Source organism: Anabrus simplex, chromosome 9, assembly GCF_040414725.1.
Source record: "Anabrus simplex isolate iqAnaSimp1 chromosome 9, ASM4041472v1, whole genome shotgun sequence".
Classification (NCBI taxonomy): domain Eukaryota; kingdom Metazoa; phylum Arthropoda; class Insecta; order Orthoptera; family Tettigoniidae; genus Anabrus; species Anabrus simplex.
This window is the reverse complement of record NC_090273.1, coordinates 41,843,087-41,865,343: the sequence shown is the minus strand read 5'-3', so window position 1 is coordinate 41,865,343 and position 22,257 is coordinate 41,843,087.

The window sequence follows — 22,257 nt, the reverse complement described above, 5'->3', positions numbered from 1 at the left end:
ACGAAGAAGGTTTAAGGGCGCCGCTCTATTAGCGAAGTTAGGAATAAACTTCCTGAAGAAATTCACCATACCAATGAATCTAGCGATACCTTTGATGTCCTTAGGAGGTTTAAAATCACGGATGGCCTGGGTTCTAGAATGATCGACAGCTACCCCATCGGGTGACACAATATGCCCTAGGAATGACATAGAGGGCTTAGCAAAGGCAACCTTGGACAACTTGACAGTTAACCCAGCCTTACGAAGGCGATTCAGAACTTCTCGCAGATGATCTAGATGTTCTTCAAAAGTCTCGGAAAATACGACGACATCATCCAAGTAGTGATATAAGTACTCAAATTTGATGTCGGAAAAGACCCTATCTAGTAGCCTAGTGAGCACAGCTGCCCCCGTGGGGAGCCCGAAAGGCACGCGGTTGTATTCGTATAAGTTCCAGTCCGTGGCAAACGCTGTAAGATGTTTAGACTCTTCGGCAAGGGGAATTTGATTATAGGCCTGATTCAAGTCCAAGATGGTGAAGAACTTGGCCTTACGAAACCATGAAAAGCAAGAATGAAGGTCGGGAAGGGGCACAGATTGCAATACCACCTTCCGATTGAGAGCCCTGTAATCAATGACAGGCCTGAAGCCTCCTTGGGGTTTCGGGACTAGAAAAATAGGCGAAGAATACGCTGACTTAGAGGGCCTAATAATACCATCCTTCAACATCTGATCGATGATTTCTTTCAGAGCCTTCATTTTAGGTGGAGATAGCCTATACGGTGGAAAACGGACAGGAATCGAATCCGTGACCTCAATTTTGTATTCAATAAGGTCAGTAACACCAAGAGTATCAGAGAACACCTCAGGAAACGACTGACACAGTTTCCGAATACTATCAGCCTGCTCCTCAGGTAGATGTCTAAGGTCTAACAACATCTCATCCTGGGTAGGCGAAATAGATGAACATGATACAGAATTACACTTTAACAAGGGAATTCTACAATTGGACGCAAATTTGAATGTGCACGACCTACTCTGGAGATCGAGCACAAGACCAGTGTGAGAAATGAAGTCCGCTCCCAATATGATGGGGCAAGACAAGTGCTTAGCCACAAACAGTTTGATTTTCCATGTAAATTTAAAAATACGAATTTTGACCAGTACGGAACCTAGAATTTCTAATGGCGATGAATTAGCCGAAACATATTGAATAAGAGCTGAGACATGGTCAGGTAGTTTACAAACAGATTTCAATTTAGAATACCATTCAGCCGAAATAATCGAACAAACACTGCCTGAATCTAAGAGAGCTGTTATAGGCTCGTTATTTAACTCAATCTTAAGAAAAGGAACAGGTGCGGGGGTATCCGCCGCAATCCTAAGACATTCTTTAGGGCATTCAAAAGATGAATTTGAAGGCTGATTGTTCTCTGCATTTACAACCTGTTTACTAGGGGCTGAGTCTCGGGAAGATGGATTAGTCGACTCAGCCGATGCCACTAGTCACTTTTTATTATTGGCATAGGTGGAATTTGCACCAGAAGTTGAGCAGGAGGGGGTGCTATTTGAGTTTGGGCAATTTTTGGCGATATGTGAGAAGGCCCCACACTTAAAACAGCCTTGTGATGAACCAGCTCCATTATTTGCCCTACTAGACTTGATCAGAGGACACTTATTGCGCAGATGGTCAGGCGACCCGCAAGCATAACATTTACGAGGGGTGACTGATCGGCGAGGTGGAAGCCGAGTATTACTAAAAGAAGGTGGGGGTTCTTTTGCCACACGCAAGGAATCGGCATACCTAACTCCTTCCGCAGAGACGGCTAATGCTTCCAGTTCAGAGAAGGTTTGCGGGCACGCCGCGAAACACAAATATGACCTGTAGGGTGGTGAAATCCCTTCGATAATAGCTTGCACGATCTGATCCTCAGGGAAGTGGAGAGCAAACACCCTAGTATAAAACTTAATATCTTGGATGAAGTCTGCCAGGTTTTCATCCAAGCGCTGTACCCGATAATAGTATTTCTGAATAAGAGATGACCTCGCGCGGGCAGGAATAAAATTTGCATGCAGATGTGCATGGAAATCTTCGATAGATGACTGTTCAGCTATGGCTCTTACTATTTTATCTGAGAGAACCCCAATAGCATAAGGATAGATAATTTGCAAAATTTGACATGGGGAAAGAGAAAACACAAGGGCATGATCCTGAAATTCCACTAGAAATCTTAAAAATGAAATTACGTCACTGGTGGTATTAACGGAAAACTTGGATATACCTCTGAGCAACATTGCCAATGGATGAGGCAAGCTGCTAAACCCGGGCGACATAGTAGGTAAAGGTTTCAATGGCAAGGAAGTTAATTCAGCACGTACATTGTTCAACGATGTGCGGCGTTCAGACTCGTTGTCCAATGGGGCAGAGATAGTTTGAGCAGCAACGGTTATCCTATTGCCTTCTCCCTTAGCAGGTTCTTCCTCACTACTTACATTCACAATGGTGGGCTGATCAGATTTGGGAGGAACTTCCCCAGTTAACAATTGAGTGACTTTACTAGACAATTCAGAGATAGTTTCAAGGAGCGTATTAGCTTGCTTCCTCTGAACGTCATTCACCTTCAGAGACAACAGATCATTAACTCTATTTGAAAAGTGATATAATCTGCCTTGCACACGCTTAATTTGGTTAGGAGACGGATCATTTTCATCAAAAAAACTAACTACGGAAGCTAGCCCAGTAATATTCTCCGTGATCGTGGAAAGAGAGTCGTCAATTTCTTTCTCTCCCAAATTGGGGATGGAAATGGGCAAATCAAGGGACTCTCTAAGCTTGTTAGTGTCTATTGCAACCGTGCCTCCAGATTGAACGTTTCTGATAGTTAACTCGTATATCAACTCCTCTTTGCGCAAATAGTTAAGGAGGAGAACATCGCGAGGGCCGGACATGATGACAGAACACTTTTAAAAAAAAACTCAAAAAATTCCAGCAACTGAGAAAATTGTTAGAGTTCGAATTAAAGCAATGTTTAGCCGTCAAAAGGGGCTAAATTGAGACCCATTCAACCACGCTCTGCTACCACTTGTTACGGACATATCCGTGGTAGGTAGAGGTGAAAGAAGGTGCGGGTGTGAATGGGTTTCAAGCTACGGAATTAACGTGCAATGTAAAATTAATTTAAAATTTAACTAGGTTATATTTTCTTTTCCAAAAACAAGAGATAACAATCATAACAGGTACAGAGTAGCAAAAATGTAGGTACAATATTACTGGATTCGGGCTCAGTGCCCTTACTTCATAACTCTTGGGCAATCAGCCCCGCCTTACTCCAAAAAAAAAAATTTTAGCCAAGGGGCAGAAAACCCCATTCATGCCCAGGAGCACTGGCTCCAAACATTACACATAAAGCCTGCACGAGGCATACAGAAACAAATTTCAAAGAGCGATCCGCTCTCAAAATTGTAAGCCTATCACAAGGCCACACCAAACTCTACCTTCAAGCTGTCCTCTAAGGACGTATTCACAGGGGTAAAATACCCAACCTACTGAGGTCTATTACATGAAAAGAAGGTTGATTACATGACCTCTAAAATAACAATTTGAGAGGAGGCGAACTTGCACTCCTAATACACTTTGTTTTTAAAACCTAATCTGGCTCTGGGCCACTAACGCAAGGGCTAATCCCATACTACAGAGGTGACTTAGAGAAGAACACTTTACATTACATAAACGAAGAATAGTTTGAGAAAATAAGTTCACCTCAAAACAAATGTGAGTGGGAGCTCGAGAGGGTTAGCACTCTCTATCCCAATATGTAGCTTTACAAGAAAAAGATGAAAAGAGTAATTACATTTTAGGAGAAGGTTACATGATGGAAATGCTTCGAACCCGCCGCGAGTGTTAAACTGCCGACCTAGCAAGAAAGGAAGTTATTAATAGGCCATTACCTGGTGTTGAACGGCTGAAGAAGAAAGAGGCGCTTCCCGCCTCCTGCTATGTACTTAATACACTGAAAGATGGAACAGAAGTGGCCCGGAGACCCCAAAATCAGCAGTTTAAATACTCTCGCGGAAATTTCTAGGCGTTAGGGGAATGAAAACACCCGCCCACAATGTTTTTATTGGATAGGACCCCGCAACAGATACAAGTTGGGGGAAGATACACCAGATTGGTCAGAAATTACTAAAAGAAATTCGGGATTGGATAAATCTAAAACAAGGGGAAAAAGAGGGGTATACAGCCAACTTAAACAATAACAGAAAGAAATTTAACAAGAAACAAACTTCTGAAATAAAAATTTCTCCAACAAAATAGTTCTTTGACTCCGCACTAGGGTGCGCTATTGTTGATCTTCAGTAGTGTCCTCTAGAAGAGAAAGTTCACACTTCTTACTTCAAGCGAAACAAAAACACATCAAAAGTGACACAGTTCAAAAACTCAAAATTTTCCACGTGGTGACATCTTCTGAGAAGGTAGAGAATTAATAGAATAGATAAAGTTCAACCTTCCTCCAGAAGAGGAGTTTCAACTGGCGCAACTTTTAAATAAACGGTGTAGAGGTGTACCGCCCGGTACAATTATTATTATTATTATTATTATTATTATTATTATTATTATTATTATTATTATTATTATTATTATTATTATTATTATTATTATTATTATTATTTAGGCCTTCGTGACTCAGGCGGCAGCGCGCCGGCCTCTCACCGCTGGATACCGCGGTTTAAACGCCGGTCACTCAATGTGAGATTTGTGCTGGACAAAACGGATGCAGGACAGGTTTTTCTCCGGGTACTCCGGATTTCATTGTCATCTTTTAATCCAGCAACACTCTCCAATATCATTTCATCTGTCAGTCATTAATCATTGCCCCAGCGGAGTGCAACAGGCCTCGGCAGCCGGCACAATTCCTATCCTTGCCGCAAGATGGGGGCTTCATTCATTCCATTATTCCATTCATCATCATCATCATCATCATCATCATCATCATCATCATCATCTGTTTACCCTCCAGGTTCGGTTTTTCCCGCGGACTTAGCGAGGGATCCCACCTCTACCGCCTCAAGGGCAGTGTCCTGGAGCTTCAGACTCTTGGTCGGGGGATACAACTGGGGAGAATGACCAGTACCTCGCCCAGGCGGCCTCACCTGCTATGCTGAACAGGGGCCTTGTGGAGGGATGGGAAGATTGGAAGGGATAGGCAAGGAAGAGGGAAGGAAGCGGCCGTGGCCTTAAGTTAGGTACCATCCCGGCATTCGCCTGGAGGAGAAGTGGGAAACCACGGAAAACCACTTCGAGGATGGCTGAGGTGGGAATCGAACCCACCTCTACTCAGTTGACCTCCCGAGGCTGAGTGGACCCCGTTCCAGCCCTCGTACCACTTTTCAAATTTCGTGGCAGAGCCGGGAATCGAACCCGGGCCGCCGGGGGTGGCAGCTAATCACGCTAACCACTACACCACAGAGGCGAACATTCCATTCATTATTATTATTATTATTATTATTATTATTATTATTATTATTATTATTATTATTATTATTGGAGAAATAAACATTTCAAAGTTTCCCATTTATATTATTTATTCTTTTCATTTTTGAGAATGGGAAAATAGGAAGTGTGTGTGGGGGCGAGGGGCATATATATTATGATTTAATAAAATGTGAACACTGCCCCAGGTATCATATTCCGGTATGGTGTCACTTGAAGGCCGCACTGATAGAGCTATCGGAAGACTTGATAAAGAGAGGTGCCCGTACTTTTGCTCTTAACTTTCTTCTTCTTCTTCTTCTTCTTCTTCCACAGCTTTTCCCACATTTGTGGGGTCGCGGGTGCGAACTGCGTCGCAAATGAGGATTTGGACTGTTTAACGGCCGGATGCCCTTCCTGACGCCAACCCTATATGGAGGGATGTAATTACTATAGCGTGTTTCTTTGGTATGAATATGAAGAGGAAAGTGTTAGCACAAACACAAACACCCAGTCCCCAGACCAGAAGAATTAATCAGACGCGAATCAGGAATCGAACCCGGGACCCTCTGAATCGAAGGCCTCAACGCTGAACATTCAGCCAATGAGTCGGACTTTTGCTCTTAACTTTATTACCTATTAAAGAAAGAATACAAGAAATAAAAAGCTAAGTTGGAATGGTTTTCCGTGGGTAGGCCTAAGTTTCTTCTTAAAACCCATCGGACTGAGCCGGGATCGTAGCCAATAACGTGGGCCCTACCATTTAAGCCAATCAACCCTTACTAAATATGTATTTAATTTGAATAAAAGTTGGCCCACCCAGTGGTCTGGGAGTAGCGAGCCAGCCTCGTACCGAGAGGACCGCGTTCGGTTCTTGGCCAGGCCAGGGATTTTTACCTAGATCTGACGGTTGGTTCGAGGTCCATTCAGAATGCGTGAGAACAATTCACGAGCTATGTGTCGATGAGGTAGCGGTCTCGGTCTAGAAAGTCAATTGCCGAGAGGATTCTCTGCGCCGACCACACATCACCTCACTTCATAACCTTCGGGAGTGCTCGCTTGATTGGAGAAGGTCCATCAGGGTTGGTTGGTTGGTTGGTTGGTTGGTTGGTTGGTTGGTTGGTTGGTTGGATTTTGGGTCAATACACTTTTTTCTGCTTTCCTCCTATTTTTCGGTTGCCTAGGTAAACAAAGTTCCCGATAGAGTTGAATTTAGAATTGCTATTTAGCAAGTAGATGCAAAGTGTATTAGAGTATGTGCGTTGAAGTAAAAACTGACTACAGCCAAACCAGACAGATAATCACGAAGCAATACCAGTAATTGTTCTGTGTAATGCTTACACCCCAGCCGGCCTCGCGGTGTAGGGGTAGCGTGCCTGCCTCTAACCCGGAGACCCCTGTTTCGACTCACGGCCAGATCAGGGATTTTTACCTAGATCTGAGGGCTGGTTCGAGGTACACTCAGCCTACATGGTTAGAATTGAGGAGCTATCTGACGGTGAGATAGCGGACCCGGTCTAGAAAGCCAAGAATAACGGCCGAGAGGATTCGGCGTGCTGACCACACGACACCTCGTAATCTGCAGGCCTTCGGGCTGAGCAGCGGTCGCTTGGTAGGCCAAGGCCCTTCAAGGGCTGTAGTGCCATGGGGTTTGGGTATAATATAGATAACGACGTGTGTATTATGTTTTCCTGTTTAGAGCTTCCCTACATTCATATTTCGTTCCATCTTCATAATGCAACTAAACTGTCCAGTGCTGTAAGTCAATGGAGCCTGATTTGAAGAGTATCCATCATAAGAACGCAATGGACTGCCATTGTATCCAAGCATTACAAAACATGTCTGTAGACATAACGCAGATTGCTCCGATCACTTCAGTAGAAAAACATATGATTTGAAACGACAGTCACTTCTCAAGCCTCATTTACCATACGGGAATACACGGTTTGACACAATATAATACATAATACGGGTTACAACTATACTCCTCATCTCAAAAGCATAACAAATTATAGCATTTGCAACTCAAAATGACAGTGACATGCACTGAATCCCATCTACCCCAGCGCTGCTGGGGTAAAGAACTTTGTAATAACATTTTCTAATTATTCCTTAGAACACTTTTTATAATGTTTAAAAAATTGCGAACATCTAAGCCAAGCCAAGTACAGCTGTCTCGACAGCTGGGTTTCCTTGCCGGCGCGATAGAGAGCTACTCCCAGCGAAATTTAAGGTCGCTTGGGTGATGCATGCACTTGAAGCTTCATCGACGCGGAGCTGTGCTCCCTTCCCCGACAGCTATTTACGGCGACAGGTCAGCTAGCTTAGGTAAGGGGTCTTAGCTGTTTTAATACTGGATACTCGAAGTTTTCAGCGCCACACACTAGAGACTGCAAGAAAAATATCAACATATTAACAGTATAGCCACTTGCATATCGCTTTGCTTATAAAAATAGAGCCAATATATGAAATCAATTGTAATATAGAAGAATATATTTTAGTCCTGGGTTTCGGCATGTATACAGTTTTTTCGAACAATTAATTGATGGCACGTGCAGAGTATGTGTTCCGATAGCCGCAGAAAAATATTTAGGTTGCCCAGCATGAACACACAGTTAAACGCGAATGGTTGTCTGTGATGGTGGTATATAGTGAATTTTTGTAGTGTTCCTCTTGGATTATAGGTGAAGGTTTTGCGAGTTCTGTGGCATTCTTCGTTAATATAACGTGTGTTATACGCCGTGACAAATATTTTCCCTCGTTTGTCGTTGCTGCACGTACACTGAGTATGCGAGTGAAACTATAAAACTTCAACGACGATAAAATACCAGTTAAATTTTGCTGATTAGTTTAGATTAGGCTTCTTAAATAAAAAAAAAATAAAAAAAATAGGGCGTAGTTAGTCCAAGTGTATTTTTGTGAAAACCATGACTGTACTATCACGAAGCGTTACTGGATGAAACTGTAAGTACATTGTTTAAAATCGGCTATAGATTAAGTTATGATGCTATCGTCACTGACGTGAATATCAATTTGGAAGTATGTACGAGCGTATGGTTGAAAATATTCTTGAAAGATCTTTTTCAGGTAGACCTTTCCACGAAAAACGCAGCCTTATAAAATGGTACTGTTACTTTAGAGAGTGTAGCGGGGCTACGATTGTTTATACACTGACTGACAGAGCAAATGCAACACCAAGAAGGAGTGGTCAGAACTTTATGCCAATTGCAGGGTAGACTGACGTCACTGAGGTATGCTCATGATGTGAAATGCGCCGCTGTGCTGCGCACGTAGCGAACGATAAATGGGACACGGCGTTGGCGAATGGCCCACTTCGTACCGTGATTTCTCAGCCGACAGTCATTGTAGAACGTGTTGTCGTGTGCCACAGGACACGTGTATAGCTAAGAATGCCAGGCCGCCGTCAACGGAGGCATTTCCAGCAGACAGACGACTTTACGAGGGGTATGGTGATCGGGCTGAGAAGGGCAGGTTGGTCGCTTCGTCAAATCGCAGCCGATATCCATAGGGATGTGTCCACGGTGCAGCGCCTATGGCGAAGATGGTTGGCGCAGGGACATGTGGCACGTGCGAGGGGTCCAGGCGCAGCCCGAGTGACGTCAGCACGCGAGGATCGGCGCATCCGCCGCCAAGCGGTGGCAGCCCCGCACGCCGCACGCCACGTCAACCGCCATTCTTCAGCATGTGCAAGACACCCTGGCTGTTCCAATATCGACCAGAACAATTTCCCGTCGATTGGTTGAAGGAGGCCTGCACTCCCGGCGTCCGCTCAGAAGACTACCATTGACTCCACAGCATAGACGTGCACGCCTGGCATGGTGCCGGGCTAGAGCGACTTGGATGAGGGAATGGCGGAACGTCGTGTTCTCCGATGAGTCACGCTTCTGTTCTGTCAGTGATAGTCACCGCAGACGAGTGTGGCGTCGGCGTGGAGAAAGGTCAAATCCGGCAGTAACTGTGGAGCGCCCTACCGCTAGACAACGCGGCATCATGGTTTGGGGCGCTATTGCGTATGATTCCACGTCACCTCTAGTGCGTATTCAAGGCACGTTAAATGCCCACCGCTACGTGCAGCATGTGCTGCGGCCGGTGGCACTCCCGTACCTTCAGGGGCTGCCCAATGCTCTGTTTCAGCAGGATAATGCCCGCCCACACACTGCTCGCATCTCCCAACAGGCTCTACGAGGTGTACAGATGCTTCCGTGGCCAGCGTACTCTCCGGATCTCTCAGCAATCGAACACGTGTGGGATCTCATTGGACGCCGTTTGCAAACTCTGCCCCAGCCTCGTACGGACGACCAACTGTGGCAAATGGTTGACAGAGAATGGAGAACCATCCTTCAGGACACCATCCGCACTCTTATTGACTCTGTACCTCGACGTGTTTCTGCGTGCATCGCCGCTCGCGGTGGTCCTACATCCTACTGAGTCGATGCCGTGCGCATTGTGTAACCTGCATATCGGTTTGAAATAAACATCAATTATTCTTCCGTGCCGACTCTGTTTTTTCCCCAACTTTCATCCCTTTCGAACCACTCTTCCTTGGTGTTGCATTTGCTCTGTCAGTCAGTGTATTTAAAAACTGTTTTGCAGCTGGGGTAATGAATATTGCGCCGTTCCCGCGTCCAGGCAAGGACACAAGAGATCCAGACTAGCTCTAACTTCAATAAATCAGGTGACTGAGTTCTACGGGTGTGAGTTCCGCAACGGAAAAACAACCAGGTCAAACAACGGTATTCCCTAACTAACGCAGAAAGACGTCTCTTACTCGTATTTAGCTAGGTACCATTCTCATTAATTCTTAAGAAAATCGTCGTCGATCGTTACTACTACAATCTTACAACTAAACCTTATGCTAAGAACACAGAGAAAGAGTTTCTAGGTTTCACAATTCAAAATTTATTTAAATATTAAATCAGATATTCAAGCAATTAGTTCAAAATTTTACTAATGAAGTAGCCTTAGTATTGACTGACTCATCGTCGACCTAGTAATCCATATCCGTCGATAACTTTGGAAAAAAATCACGTCTTTTCACTTCACCCTAAGTGATTGAATGTCTTCTCGGCTTAAATAGCTTCCTCTCTTAGTACTCATTCTTCTCCGAAATCATCAATTAATATTGTAAACGACATGACACATGTGGGAAGATTCTTAAAAATAAACTGCCCTATCCTTCTCTTTCAATTCACCTAGCGAGTTGGGTGATGATTAAATAAATTAAATTGGATACAGCTACTAGTATTTACAAGTGCCTTCTTGGCAAGAAAATAAAACATGAAAATTATTTACATTAAAAATATAGGATGCATCCACAGAAAAGAAAAGAAAACTCCTATCAACTATTATTTATAGTCCTTCTAGTTGTATTATTTTGAGAAATAAAGAAACACATGTGGACTTTCTGAGCCATTCTTCAGTCAAGAAATGGAGTTCTATTTGTTTAAATCAACCGTCCTTGGACATCGCATCAGATTATGTTCACTAACACTTGATATTTATTCTAAAAACTATCACAGTACTTAAAATTCAACTGACTGATTGACGGTCCGTAGCTTTAAGACTATCTATGAAGATATTCTAAACTCTTCTTGCGTTGTTCTGACAAGTACACACATATACGTTTTACGTCTTAAATATTGCTCTCTGCCTATTTTGTTGCTTTTTTTAGACACTCATATTTCCTTATGTTACACATCATGAGCTAAGCTACGTCCATTTTAAGTCGTAATCATCCAATAAGTAACATCTTCGCAAGATTTAATTCATGAATTTAAGGTAATATGACCTTATCTTATTGACATAGACTACGTGCGTACGAAGTAGTAAGAAACGTCATCACACTGGTCATACAGGGTTATAATAACACATGCTACCAATGAAAATCTACTTAATAGGATGACAATATCTCCAGCTAAAAGAAAATGATTCTCCTTCGAAACCCTAGGTCACCAGCGATCGGCCTATAGATTGAAATTCATACAGAAGTGTAATTATTCAGTGAGTTCTCGAGATCTTCCTAAGCGAATCAGTGAAGGCTCCAAACTATCCAGAGTAAACATTTGCTTCTCCAAGTAACTTAATATGGATAAAGAAACATTGCACTCGACGTCCTGAGATCATGTCCTGAGCTAGATAAAATGCGTAGGCTAAAAATCATTGCGTGGAATTGGCGAGAAATCAGTGATCTTCTCAATTATAACATTTGAGATCACGAGACCTTATTTCATGTAACTATGACTCTCTCTCGAAGAAACAATAACTACAACCATTATACATCATCAACAACTCTATATCATATTCATGACGCGATAATTATTACTCTTATTTCATATAACCACACTATCACTTTATCACGTAATTCATTACCTTGGCTTGCACGTGAACGTGCCGCGACATTACAAAAATGCCTACTTTATTTGCTACAGTCATAGCACCAAATTTAACGTAACTTGGAATAGTCTACTGCCATTCCCTCATAACACAAATCCTATGCATGATTTCGTACAATTTGACGTTGCTTAAGTTTATGACACGCAGATATAAATGCCTACTTCATTCTTACACATCACTGGTAATAATAATAATAATAATCTTAGCGATCTCTTCACGCATGTCTCTGGAAAACATTACGAACGAACATCACTTGGTGACCACGCCTACAAATGGAATTGACGTTTCGTACAGATGAATACCTACTTCCAATGAATTTAGCTAGATGTTTGTTTACGCACTGTGTTCGCACCAATAAATATTACTAAGCAAAATAAAGAAAACAATATCTTCTTACTTACGAAAACGACTTGGATATTGGACTTAACTTTGCTCAAGATGGTCTCGGCGTTTCCTCCTCTCCGGTCATCTGAGACTATGAACTGGTCATTTGGTTCCTCCACAAGTGGTTGGGTACATCGTGGCTTCTCATCATCGCTCGCTGGTCATCCGGGATAGCCAACATCGTCTCGCCTCGTCAGGATCCAAGCAGCATCGCCTTGCTTCCTTACAGACCCATGATGAAGACTCGTGCGTATGGAACAGAACAATGATAGAATGTTTGACTCATTGCTGACATTTTTTCAAGTACTATAGCTCTTGCGTTGCTCAGATTGTACAGGTTTTTACTGGAAAACAGTTAGATCAATAAATAGTCCAGAATTGTCTAAGACTTATATTCAGTATATTCTAATTCGAAAATAAATTTCTTTCCGCCGTCTTTTATCCACCTAAATGCATTCAATTACTGTTCGGTAAGTGTCTTTCAATGTTAACCGGTGTCGGGCAAATTTCATCAAGGGCTTGCGTCACTGCGTGACGTAGTTCCACAGTAGTATATCTTATCTCTTATTGTTTCTCGTATTAAATCTCCGGCGGCGTTTAAATCTTGATCTCTGCCAAATAGAGTGTAGTCGGGAACTAATCTTCGTTTCCAAATCTCCAATATATCGCTCCGCTGAATAATTCCTTTAAAATGAGTTTTGCGTCCTGTTAATACACCGAAGTCAGTTTTGATAGTCAAAGATGAGCATCTTTTTTCTTGAATAATGGTTTCAAATAATGTCCATCTGTCATTTTTTTCTGCGCCTTCTAAACGCGGCTATTACTGTAACCGACTGACGAAAAGACTTATAATTTGGCCTGTACTGACGTTAAATGTATTTTATTCGAGATTTTGACCGCAGAGACTCCATCTTTGTTGCTCTAGCTCTTATAAAGAATTGTGAAACGGCACAATATGTTCACCGCACGCCACTGCAAAATGATATACTTTAAACACAATTGATTTAGGTTAATTTGGATGATTCCGAAATGATATTCAAACTGCAATAACTTCTTTTAAACATTTGTAGACAACGATGCATACAAATTGTACATAGGAATAGTTCTTAAGGATACCTAAATAGAGAACCTGTCCCAGCGCGAATATTAGCTCACCGGACACATTTAAGTCACCCTAGTACGCACACGCAGTTGGATCGTTAGCGTGCACAGATGGCGCAGGGAACGACCCCCGTGTTCAACCGCACGCGCACTGCGATCAGTGAGACATTGATGTTTCAGGTGGACAGACAATGTACGTCAACATGTGTAGATATTAAGGCTGATGACACACAGAGCGGTTTTTGCCGAGTCGGCAGCCGCGTCGGCCGCCGCCTGTGATTGATACACAGAGCGGTTTTTGCCAACTGTGACGAAACCACTGCCTGCTCGAACTGCATCTAAAATGACTGCTTATAAGCAGTCATCGGGTGCGTATTGAGCAGGCAGTGGACAAAACACATTAGTGAGCGTGACGTTAGGTGAGGAAGCTAGCTAAAATTACCGAAAAATAAAGGATTGTTCTTATTCTTATTCCAAAAGTCTACTTACTCTATATGTCCTTTTACATGTATATTATTGAATTTCAAAGATACTTCATGATATATAATACAAGAATACCTACCAATGATGCAATCGCCGCGTAAATTCAGCCACGCCCGACTAGAGCGAAGCATCAAGTCGGCCGTGATTCAGCTGAATGTATTAAATCTATGGCGCTAGAGCGCGCACAAAGTCTTCAAAACGCTCGCTGCACCGCCAGCTACACGACAGGCCGAGTCGGCAAATCTGCCGCCTGTCGGCGAGCACCGCTCTGTCTGTTTCATCCCATCTGATACAATAGAAACATGCGCCGACTCGGCGAAAACCGCTCCGTGTGTCATCAGCCTAAGGATGTGTCAGAGTGGCAAAGAGTAGCAATCGTGTTTGGCCGTGCTCATGACCATACGGTGCGTGAAGTTGCTGGATTTGTTGGTGTTTCGCAGCGGACTGTTCAGCGAGTCTACGAACAGTGGTATACTATACGTGGGCACGAAACACGACGTCAGAATTGTGGTCAGAATAAGATCCTGACTGAGAGAAACCGGAGACGCGTTTCTCGGCTTGTGAATCAAAATCACTTCCAAACCCGACAGAAATTGCTGCAGGCAGTGAATGAAGGTCCATCCCAACCTGTTATCGAGAGAACATTGCGACGGGAACTGCATGCACTAAACATTTGGAGTCGGTCATCCCCCAAGAGGACATTGCTCACACAAGCACATAAAGCGGCGCGTCTTCAATGGGTTAGAAATCATCGAACATGGTCAATAGCTCACTGTCGGAACGTAATGTGGTCTGACGAATCACGTTTTTGCCTGTATTCCAATGACGCACGTCGTCGAATGCACCGAAGGCTAAATGAAGCATTTGATCCTGAAAGTTTGCAAGGTCAGGTTCAAGCCGGAGGTGGGTCTGCCATGTTTTGGGGTTGCTTTTCGTATCACGGATTGGGCCAGCTCAGTGAGGTGACCACTAACATCAACCATCATGTTTATTTAAACATTCTGGATGATCAGGTGTTGCCTTACAGTCAACCTCTACATGATGAGTATGCTATTGATGCTCCGATTTTTCAAGATGACAACAGCAAAGTTCACCAGGCTGGGCGCATATGTGACTGGTTTTATGAACCCTCCCCCACCCAATTACATCTCGATTGGCTTGCCAAATCACCTTATTTGAACCCCATTGGGGAATGTTGGAACAGCGGGTAAAACACCGACATCAGCATCCCCGCAATTTGGTGGAATTGCGCGATCAAATCCTCAGCGAGTGGCTCTAACTTGGATGCGACGTATCTGCACAACCTTGTGGACTCACTAACCGAATCCAGACGGTTATCAAGTCCAGAGGCGGAGATACACGGTATTAAATGACGCTTTCCCCAGGGGTGCCAACGGCCGTAGCCGTGTTGAAACACCGGATCCCGTGAGATCTTCGAAGTTAAGCAACATTGGGCGTGGTCAAAATTTGGATGGGTTGCCACGCGCTGTTGGTGGGGGGTAAGGGAATGGAGGAGCGGAAAGGAACTGGCCACCCTACCGTACGTAAACTCCGGCTCAGGCATACCTCTGTGGAGGTTCGGACCTGCCTCCGGGCAGAATAGACCCTTACCTTACCTCTCCAGGGGTGACTAATTTTTGTCCGGTGAGCTTAACCAGTCATGTCTGGCCGGTCCGCTGCTAACTTGACGAGGACGGCAGTGGGACTGTTTGTTCATTTGAAGTCGAAGTTATTGGACGAGTACAGTTAGGCAAAATGGCATCCAAAATTACACGGCAAAAACACTGGAAGTTGTATTTGGCAAGGAGCAACAGAGACCAACAGACCACCAGTGGATAGAAGACGTTCTAAAGGTATGTGATGATGAAGTACCGTACAAACAATTCAACTAGTTGAAAAACAGAATGAAGCCTATTTCAAATTTAATGACAGAAGTTACCAGAAGTACTCACATTCCCTTAGAGGTACAAATTCTCTTACATCAATGAATGGTGATTCAGTGACAGTTACAATCATGCCCGGTGAAATAGAATTTACCACTGTACGATTAATGAATATACCGCCGGAAGTACAGAACGAGCGGGTACAGTACGTTCTGCAGAATTATGGCAGGGTACAACAGATAGCAAACGAGAAGTGGTCAAATAGATACCGCTATCAAGTCGATACAGGAATAAGGGTAGTTCAGATGTCAGCTGAAAAACCTATTCCCTCAACCCTAAATGAAGCGAGTTATGAGGCATATGTAACCTATCCCGGACAAGTAGGAAAGATCATTTATAAAAGTAGGAAAGATCACGATATGAAGATACAGTTGGAATTCAAGAGGACAAACTGGGGAAAATATTCATTTATAGGAAGGGGAGTTAGGGATTGGAATAACTTACCAAGGGAGATGTTCAATAAATTTCCAATTTCTTTGAAATCATTTCGGAAAAGGCTAGGAAAGCAACAGATAGGGAATCTGCCACCTGGGCGACTGCCCTAAATGCAGATCAGTATTGATTGAAGAGCAACATTGTTTTCCATGTGGAAATTCTGCTCATATTCGGACTAATTGTCCCACTAGATTTACTAACACCAAAACATCGACGGCATCTAGACCACACTTCACATTGAGCGATCTATTCAAACCTCCCTGTTTTGACCGCCCACGGTCAGATACAGAACCCGCTCTCACAGATGTAAACAAACCAACGTCCGTACAGAGCAGGGTAGCGAACGGTGCAGTGAAAAGTAGAATAGATAGCAACGTCAACCCTACAACATCTGTCACACGTCATGACAATAAGTTAGAACATATGGACATAGTAAACATACCAGTGTTAAACGCCGGTTCACAGGACATAGCTAACGCACCTGCAGGGGGCCAACTTCCATTAGATTCAAATGACAGTTCAAACTCAGATACCATATCAGTAGAAGAAACATTAGATATCGGGGACATACACGTATCAGATCAAGGAACCACGGAAGAAAATAAAGCGATCACAAACACACTGAGACATGAAGACCAGCAATGGCCATCACTCATCAACCTTTGACAAGGTCTGAAGCGCCCTCCGGAAAGTACCTTATCTTCGTCTGATATGGATAGGTCTGTGATCACTGAACAGAATCCTCCCACTATCGGATCGTGGGACAGTCAGATGGACCTAGAGGAGGAAGTATTGCGGAGGGAGGACCCAGTAGCAGAAATATCGCCTGAAGTAACAAAATGTTACCCCGGTCAGCAAAAAGTAGGCAAATTAGCTAGCAAACAACGAAACCATCCGTATAAGACAGGAACGAGCAAGAAAGGATTACCTCCACCGACTACGAAGAAATAGTTTCACAGAATATCGATATGTGGACTGCATTCTATTTTTCTCTCTGTTTGCTTCGGTATTAAATTACAATGCCTATGTAAACACTGATAGTGATAACCTAGGTTCTACTATCAAGTCAGGTATTGAACTGCAATCAATAGAGAAGCTTCCCTCTGGTCGTGGACTGAGTGGCAGATTTCAGGATTACCTGTTTTACAATGTTTTTGCACTACCTGGGAGTAATAAACGCCAGGAAAGGAACGAATTCTTCCAGCCAGACTTAACATATTTACTTCGCTCCTTGCATACGCATTATGTGATGGGGGTAATTTTAGCTGTGTACTGCGTGCAGTAGACTGCACAGGTCCCTTTAAACCGAGCAGGAGCTTACAAGCTTTAGTTACAAATCTCCAAATGTGTGATGCTTGGGTGCTGAAACATAATACCCTAGGATTTACTTTCTTTTCTTCAAATTCAGCAGCAAGACTGGATCGATTGTATGATCCTCAAAATTTAGCTAATGAAATAAGTTGTTTAGAAGTAGTACTAGTCACATTTTCTGATCATGAAGCTGTTATCCTACGTATAAGATTAAATATAAACGTTATACCTAGAGGACGCTCTTACTGGAATATGAATGTAACGTGTTTTCAAAATACTAGTATCCTTGAAGAACTGAAATTGCTTTGCTCAGAAGGGAGTAAAAGAAAAATTAGATATCAAGATTGTGCTGATTGGTGATATCGGTATATAAAGCCGCAAATTAAATATTTCTTTAAAGCGAAGATCCTACGAACTTTATCAAGACGAAGAACGTGTAATAAACCTTTATTTTAGGTGTATTTATGACTTACAAGAAAACTACCAACCATCGCCAGAGAGAAGTAAAATCAGCCGCTATAAAGCAAAAATACTTGCGATATATCACCAACGACTGCAGGGACTCAAAATACGCAGTCGGGTCAATGAACTAATCGAAAATGAACGGATCAATCTTTAACATTTAAAGAAGGACTTCAAGCGCCGCAGATCATCTCTCATATTGAAAGTTCAAGGCCCAGAAGGACAAGAGTACACAATACAACCGACTATAGGTAAGGCTTTCGATTCCTTTTATCGACAACTGTTTGATGCCGAGCTCACCCACGACAATGATTTTTTTTGTTTTGTTTTTTACTGGCCGTTTGCCTCCACCACTCAGAGAAGATGATAACTCAAGCCTTGAAGGACCCGTTACCAAAGAAGAGGTTTTAAAAGTGATACGTCAAGGGAAGAGCTCAAAAACACCTGGGATTGATGGAATACCTCAGGAATTTTACTCTACCTGCTGGCCGATAATTGAAGACCTCACCTACATCCTGAACACTGTTTCACACAGGAAACAACTTTGTAAATCACATCTTCGAGGGATTGTTTTACTGATAAAGAAGTTCTCTACAGCTACCACCGTCAATGGCTATCGCCCAATCACTCTCCTAACTTACCTCTACAAAATAGTAGCTAGAATTCTCGTCAACAGATTACGACCATTATTATCCTCCATCATTCACCCTGCACAACACTGCGGAGTGCCTGGACGAACAATTTTTGATGTTACATGTTCGCTGCGTGATTACGTGGCGTCAACCGAACACGCTCATTCACAGAACTTACTAGTGTCCTTAGACTATCAGCGTGCATTTGACAGTGTAAATCATCAGCATCTGCTAAAATGTTTAAAATGGCATGGTCTTGGTCCCACATTTATCTCTTACATGCAGTGTCTATACACAAACGTATCTGCGATTTAGCAGATTAACGGCTTTCACACTAAAACCATTCCCATTAAGAGGTCAGTAAAACAAGGATGTCCGGCTTCGATGGTGCTGTTTATCTTAGCTATAAATCCTCTAATTTGCAAGCTGCATAAGGAAATAGGAGGAATAACACAAGGAAGTGCAAAGCTCGCGGTAGCTGCTTACGCGGATGACGTCAGTGTAATAATAATAATAATAATAATAATAATAATAATAATAATAATAATAATAATAATAATAATGTTATTTGTTTTACGTCCCACTAACTACTCTTTTACGGTTTTCGGAGGCGCCGAGGTGCCGGAATTTAGTCCCGCAGGAGTTCTTTTACGTGCCAGTAAATCTACCGACACGGGGCTGTCGTATTTGAGCACCTTCTAATACCACCGGACTGAGCCAGGATCGAACCTGCAGTGTAATATTAACATCGGATAACGATATACTCCACATGCGAAATGTTCTCGCAAAGTTCAGTGCAGTATCTGGGTTGTCTATCAACTATTGTAAAGCCAAAGTCATTCCCTTAGGAGACTGGGCATCATTACCTCAACTCCCACGGCTACAAACGGTAGAAACACACAAGATACTTGGCATATATTACGCTCGAAAGACCAGTGACATGAATCAACAAAACTGTGGACCTGTTGTCAACAAGATAAAAGTCTATGCAAAAGAATTCTACTGCCGAGACCTCTATCTAATCCAAAGGATCTGGACTGTCCACACATACCGTCCATCACAATGCTGGTATCATGCACAAGTACTGCCACTGCCTGCAACGTTTGCTAGACAGATAGTGTGTGCTAGTTCCTAGTACATGTGGCGTGGAAATATCTTCCGAGTACCGATAACTACCTTGCGTCTTCCGCCAACAGCTGGTGGTCTTGGGTTCGTAAACGTCGTCGTTAAATGTCAAGCCCTCTTCTTGAGTCGTGGAAGAAAAATAGAAACGAACCAACGGACCTTCTCATCTGCTTGGCTGAATCACTGGTCTACTGTGACGGACTTGCGCAATCCACCTGATCTTCAGATTGTCCCATCTGCCCTGAAGTTTATCCGCGTTTATTTTCAAGAATGGTGCTATTTGACGGAAGCCGAATTCATACCAGAAGTACAATTAACACGTCGGGTTTATGCCGATTTGTTTCGTCTAACACCTACACCACTCATGCCTTTATTTCAACAAGTCCCTTCAAACAGCGACTTTCAACAACTTTGGAAAAACATTAGTGCTCCTCATTTATCTGCGAAAGTGCGATCTACATGGTATATGGTAGTCCATGACATTGTACCAACAAAGGAACGGCTATATCGCATACGAATGACTAATTCGGACTGCTGCTCATATTGTACTCAAGGTGACTCAATACTTCGTAGACTGACCACTTGTCTGAGGGCCAGACCGGTGTATATGCAAGCAAAAGCATTTATTCAACAAATGAACTTCACAATCAATAGTGAGGACCAATTCATAAGACCAGATTACCTCCTTACCCCATGGACAAACCACAATTCTACACTCTGGATAATTGGACACACTGTCCATTTTATAATGACTACTGATGGACAGCTGGACAAGGAGCTTTACGGTGCATACCTGAAGAGAACAAGATGGAAGTTTGTTGCTCCCCGAGTCAACGACGTGTGTGGATATTATCTAAGTGCTTTATGATAAGTAGTATTTTGTTGTTGGTGTTTTTGTTTGGTTTTGTTACAGGAGTAGCGAAAGTACAACAGGAATTTCGAACACATTACAGACTGTAAAACCTCAAGGGAGAGAAATTTGAACACAGTACCCTAACATCTTTGTCTAGAATACTCTGTGAAACTAGTTTGTATCCCTTCCTAGGTATGTCTAACATTTGAATGACAATCGTTAGCAAGTAAAATGTAAATAGTATAGAAAAGACAATCCAGTCCGTACCGAAATTACAATATTTATTTGAAGATGTAACATTAAAAATTCTGTAATTGGTTTATTCAAAGCTATGCGTACATTTTTAACACAATAATAAAAAACATTACATTCTTGTGTGTGTATTAAAAAAGTAATCATTTTATTGTTTGAAAACAGAACCGCGTCTCTGTCACATACTTTTAAGAATATTGCTTTGTATTGAGAAAAAACACGTTTGGCTGCAACAGATGTTATAGGCGCATAGTATTTCTTCCAGCAACAACGAGTCTTCAATATCCGACAATTTGCTCTCTGTTTCACCAGACAAGATATTGACAATACCTTATATTGTAATGCATGGTATCCCGGATTTTTTTGTGGTAGCCTACATAGTTTTTCAGTTAGACATATTTGTGACAAGAGGTACGTTAATTTCGTTCGAGCGCTGTGATGGCTGTAGAAATGCAGTTGAAATGTAAATGAACTCATGATTTAACCTTCCCTCTCTCTCTTAATTTTATTCATAGCTATGCGTACATTTTAACATAATAATAAACAACAGTAAATGCTTATGTGTGGGCTTGAATGAATCAACTGCGCAATGGCAACAAACTATTTAGACTTATTTTAAAGCACGCAGTTACATAGATAGTACCGGTACGTAAGTAATTGGTGCAGGCATATTTAACAGAAATTATTTATAGCAGTATTTATGGGTACATCAGGTTAATCTTCTCTCTCAGCTTTTCAATTTCAGTTCAGTTCAATTAGGCCTAAGTTCTAAGTACTAATTATGAATGATACAAAATGATGAAAATGCATTGTTTTTGTTACATGTATATGTTGGAGCCAGGTATTCAAAATTTGTTTGACTCCGTGTTTATTTCTGACATTTTTAACCCCGAAGGTGGGGGAGGGGGTGTATGTTTTCGGTAATGTAAAAATAGTTAGAAAAGTATATGACAGCCTCTAACCAGGTCTCCCCTCTCGTATTGATCGGTTCAGGAGGAAGTGGTATTTCCGGCGCCAACTGTGTAAACAAATTTATTCTACTCGGAGATTTAAGGAAAACTTTGTTTTCGCTTGATATTAAACAATCAACAGTAGGGGAATTTAAGCGCACAGTCTCGCTTAGGCGGTATCTTATACTGTATTACTATTATTACTCAGGCGGTGAACTGCGTGTGCTAAGCATGTTACATGAATCATTCTATTACAAAGATTTTTCAGTCCTCCTCCTACTTTAACCATATAAGGGGCAACATCAGCCATGAACAGAACTCTACATGTTCATACATATTTTTTTTGTTAGTTGTTTTACGTCGCACCGACACAGATAGGTCTTATGGCGACGATGGGACAGGGAAGGGCTAGGACTGGAAAGGAAGCGGCCGTGGCCTTAATTAAGGTACAGCCCCAGCATTT